The sequence below is a fragment of the Lycium barbarum genome, chromosome 2, assembly GCF_019175385.1.
Source record: "Lycium barbarum isolate Lr01 chromosome 2, ASM1917538v2, whole genome shotgun sequence".
Lineage (NCBI taxonomy): Eukaryota > Viridiplantae > Streptophyta > Magnoliopsida > Solanales > Solanaceae > Lycium > Lycium barbarum.
The window spans coordinates 52163950-52169949 of NC_083338.1; positions in this window are offsets into that span (position 1 = coordinate 52163950).

The window sequence follows — 6000 nt, forward strand, 5'->3', positions numbered from 1 at the left end:
TGTTATGTCTTAATTAAACTCTATGGACTAGGCGTACTTTACCCTTCACCCTTTCTGATCAATCTTATCCTTAATATTTCACAAGCTATATTATCAATATCGTCATCACTTGTCATAATTCTTCCTCCTCGGTACTTTTTTCTCAATCATATTACCACTCCTTCTTAACTGTAAATTCGTCGTAATTTATCCCTACTTATCGGTTCACTCAATATCCTAATAAAATATTTTGTTAAGGGTTTCCACCTTTTTCTAAATCATTCCTCAGTAACACAAGCCCTTCCGAATCATCCTTGCATTTCACCAACAACATATGAAATACATGACCCTAGACAGCCCACAAGTTTAAGTTTTCCTTCCACAGATTCCATCTCCAATTAGTTGATTGACAACCAAAATAAAGGTTATTATGGAGCATTCTCCATCCACCAGCAGAAGAAAACTAGAATCCGACAAGCACCACAGGATTTCTTAGTGCTTGATTCACATAGTTTACCTCTATATTTGTCCTTGGGTCGCGAGCGAACCATTTAGTTCACAATCTACTTGTGGTATGCTTTGTACTTTCCCAATAAAGTGAAACGTAATTGCTGGACGCTTTTGCCCTACAACATGAGCTTTTTCTAAGGAAAAATGTGGTTGGAACATATTTTGGTCCGTTCAAATGAATCGCGAATTCGCTGCTCATATACATTTTTTCAAAGCAAGGTCTTCCAAATAAGAATGATGCCACTTATGGATGACGTGGGGGTATTTCTTAAATCTTTAATCCAACAGAACAATTTACCCTATCAGTATCGATTTTCAAGAGATATTATGAACTTATATCTCTTTTTTTTTTATTTCTAGGAAAATTTGGGCAGAGTTCCCTCTGTATTTCTTACTATCCCAGAACCTGCACGCAGGAAATACCAACAATGCCTCACAGGGCCAGCATATATATATATATATATATATATATATATATATATATATATATATATATATATATATATCATATCACAGCCACACAGGGCTCCCAATATCGACAACAATATGAAACTAACGAACTTACCTCGTATGTCCAACTCAAACTGCACCTGTTACACTTTCCTATTTACTTCCCTTTCAATCTTCAACTTTACCTTTCAATCGTGCTTCAAATACCTTGCCCAACATATATCTTTCGCGTCGCTGCTTACCTGCGTACTTGTAACTTCCAATATCATCAGTCACTTCCCTCTGTCGATACCATTCTTCTGCTGAAATTAAGGGTTAGTATAAGGAATCTCATTTCCTATGGTTTGGCTCTATCGCACGATCTTAGATATGAAAGAAAGGTAACATCCTAAATGCCCTGTAGCTTCCTGTTTATAGATGTGGTGCACAACACACCGATAAACAAGACTCTACTAGACACGGTCTGTAGACATTCCGAGGACGAACTGCTCTGATACCACTTTTGTCACGACCCAACCCCGTAGGCCGTGACTAGTGCCCGAACTGGACACTCGTATACACCCCTATTAGCTATAAGATCAATCCATAACCAAACATAATATGGAACCCATAGGACCAACATATAGTCTCAGGACTGTCGCACAAATATATATATCAAGCAACCTGTCTCCTGAGGAGTCACAACTATTAACAGATAACACAGTATATAAGCCGACAAGGCTGTCATAGCATGTGGGAACGTCCCATCTATATATACGCAAGCCGGCAAGGCTGCCACTACACACAACATTCCAAAACATATATATATATACGCAAGCCGATGAGGCTGCCATTATGAGTGGGAACGTCCCAAAACATAAGTCATACTAACACCGCTGGACAATATATATACATATAACCCACACACATGTCTACAGACCTCTAAGAGTAACAACAGTAGCATATGACGGGATAGGGCCCCGCCGTACCCCTGAACAAACACATATATACAACAAAGGGTTCTGTACCAAAAATCTGGGCTCCGGAACAACGGAGCTCTCCCAAAACAGCTGAGGAGGAGTCCTATGCTGAGGGGTCACCAACCGACTATCTGTATCTGCGGGCATGAAACGCAGCCCCCCGAGGAAAGGGGGTCAGTACGGAGTATGTACTGAGTATATAAAGCATGAAATACAGTAAAAAGGATCATAACTGAAATAGAGATTCCAGGAGACAAGTATGATAATCAAGAAATCACTGTACCTGTGCCTTACGAAACCAAATCATACATATCGTTATCATATACCGTACCCGGCCCATTATGGGACTCGGTGCCATAATCATATCATCATATCATTATATCATCATATCATCATATACATATATATACCGTACCCGGCCCTCTAGTGAGGGACTCGGTGAATAAAGTCATCATATGCCATCATATCATCATATACATATACCGTACCCGACCCTCTAGTAAGGGACTCGGTGAATAAAGTCGTGTACACGTATACCGTACCCGGCCCATCATTGGACTCGTGTCATAATCATATATCATATCATCATATCATCATATACCGTACCCGACCCTTTAGTAAGGGACTCGGTGAATAATGCAGTGACACTGTGCACGATAACATACCCGGCCCGGGACTCGGTGAAAGATGTAACAACAGTATGCACGAGCAGAGTAGTGAGTAACCATATGCATATAAATCATCTTTTAAGACTCAATAGATAAGTAGACTAATCAACGCTCGAGTATCAGGATGATAGTCCTATTCAGTGCGCTTTGAATATCATTATGAACTATATCAAATAAAGTCTCGGGGATCATAGACATGTATCAAATCAATACGAGACAGCTTATGAAAGTTAAGGACATTATTCATTATAGAATCCTTTACGAATAGGAACTTTTATACATCATTTACTAGCCAATCATATAAAAGCCTCGAGGGCAATAGCTCGACTATCCTGAGAGTTCTAATATCAAGAAGTGAATAAAAATCATAAATCATGCTCGGAACTTGTGAATAGAATTACCCCAAAGCTCATATCAATCATCACTTACGTATAGGGCATGCCAAAAGAAAGAAGGGACAACTTTACATACCTGTTGATGACTAACCGCAAAACCGTTCGCTTTGTCGCTCTCTTAGCCTATTTAATACAAGGGTAACGTTATCGTTAGTAACTATATTTTCTAGTCCCCAAATCTATAACCCATTTCTTATTGAACCTATATTTTAGCTTATATATTCTTATTTAAGGTTTTCTATTAGTTAAAGACTTAACGAAAATCGGGCAGCATTTCCCCTATAAATTTGCCTAACTCGAATTTCTAATTGTCCTCCTGTCAACACAGAAATACCAACAACAACGACATACACATAAATTTCTCACAACTCAGCCCATAATACTCCTAACGACCCAACTACGTTTTTTTGAAAATTCATTTCAGCCCACAATTTCGTATAATATCAATTTCATGCACTTCCTTAATTCCAATTTCGTCCAATCCAATTTTAATCCTTCCATTACAACATCATTAACGTAATTACACCATAAAATATGAAAATCTTACCAAATTTTTCTCGGAGGAATTTCTACTCTTAATTGCTCCAATTTCGCAATTTCTTCTTCCTCGATTCAATATCCAATGTTTCTACCACCTTCTTGGACTTGCAAATTAACTTATTTTTTTTTAGAACAACCATGGCTGGCCGTGAACAGTAGCAGCCATGGCTGCTCATACTCTTCTTTCTCCTTTCTTTTTCTTCTCCATTTCTTTGTTCAATTGAATTGTGAAAGTGATGACTCAATGAGTCATTCTTGGCTTATGTATATGGCTTCTCAAAGCCTTGCACGTGTCTAACTAAATGACTCATCCATTTATTTCTTTTTCTTTTCTTTTTTTTTTAAATAAATTTTCGGGTGGGGCCTACGTATATTAATTAGGATAAAGAAATTTTTATTAATCCATAATTCTTACTTAGTAATCTAATCATAATTAATTAGTAATCTAATCACAATTAATTAATCCCTAATCTCCAATAATGTTTTTACACTAAATAAAATTTATAACCAATTTATGTACTAATTAAAATTGAAAATTAAAAGTTTCTATTTCTTGTCCGAAAATAATTCCGCCTTTAACTTGAGTCGATTTGCATGTTAATAATTCGACGTATGAAAATATACGGGGTATAACATTGATGATCCTAATCGAGATTTCGAAGACATTTGAGGTAAGGGAAGAAAGTTGTTAAGGAAAGTAAGGGATATGTTGTGTATCGGAAGAGATTTACGAGTGACAAGTTAATGATGGCTTAATGATGTTTCGGAGAAGAGTAATGACGTCCCTTAGATTGGTAATGGGGTTTTAAACAAGTGTCAAGAAGGTTCCATAAGGTTTGGAGATCAAACGAGTCAACGAGAATGAGTTCGGAAGAACTGGGCATTGTACGGCTCAACATACTATCCGTATAAATTATACTGGCCGTATGTTTGGCCGTATAATCAGCCCAGATTAGCACACCTCACTGGACCAAATCTACGGCCAGACATACGGTCAGTAAAATTTATACGGACCGTATGTTGGTTCATAGAATCTGGTCGGGACAGTTTCAAGAATTAATATAAGGACCCTCTCTCATTTAATTTAATTCATTTTATTTCTCCTCTCCACACTTCAAGAACACTCTAGAGAACTCTCCACTCTTCTTCATCCATAAGAATCCAAGAGAAATTGATGATCAACTTCATCAAACCAACAAAATCAAGTGTATGAAACACATTAAAGTTCATCAAAGCCAAGAAATTCCAATGGAAGTGAACTAGGGTTTTGGTGCAAGAGAAGTATTTCCACTCAAGGCTTATTCCTACACTATCTGAGGTAAGATTTATGGTATTTTCATGTTGTTTAAGGTATTAAAAAGTTGAAACACTTGGATTGTAGAAGAATATAGAAAATGGGTCATGAATGTAAGAATAGTGACATTTTGAGTAGTAGTTGGAATGAGTCATGAATATTGATATGTTGTGAATGTAAGTATGCTATAAGTGACATCTATAGTATGGGATAAGTATTTATATGGGAGAAAATGCAATAGTGAACTATGACCATGATTATGAAGGAATTGACGTGAAATTGTGAAATGTGGATAATGTAGATGAATGATGATTGTTGCTTATAATATTGTGAATGTTGTTATGGATGTTTGAAAGTTGATATGGAATATGGAGAAAGTTGTATAAACAAAGGAAATGCTGCCCAATTTTCTCTAGCTTTAGTAAGCACGTTCTCATAATCGTTTAGCTAATGTTAATATGAGCTCCCTTGAAGGTAAAGACGTGAGCATGGAAGGAGAACGATCAAGCGGTAGAATAGTTAAAGGAAAAGGTATGTGAGGCTATTCCCTTCTTTCTAAGGCATGACTCTATGGCATAAATTCTCCTATATTTCCATGACTTTCCTACATATCGAAAACTATAAGTCTATGGTTATAAAGAGCTTTTCATAAGATAAAGAAAAGAGATACGATGTGAGTATGATGATGAAGACTATGAGTTGAGCCTAAAAGTCTAGAGTTCGTGATATGCTAATTCCATAAAGTTCTTGCTATGGATACAATATGATGTTTTACAATCTAATGACCCTAAGTATAGTTCCATTGATGCTTTTCCTTGTGTGTACTCACCTTAAATGTTAGTCCCTCCAAGGTGAGATATAACGATTATGATTACTCCATAATGTAGTCGGGGGTTCACGACCTCATGTCACCCCGACATAGCCATGGGTACCTTCAAGCTTTAATGTATGATTAATGATGAATGTATGATGATGATAAGTTATGATATGCTTATGAAATGTGTGATAATGATAAGTTTATATTGACTATATGACGATACGATTCCACCGTGCCTAGTAGGCCGGGCATGTCACGGTGAAGGCGGGCTGCATACGATTCCACCGTGCCTAAATGGCCGGGCATGTCACCGCTAAGGCGGGCTGCTATGTTTACACCGATCCTAGAGGGCCGGGCATGACACCACTAGTGGGCGGCATATGATGGT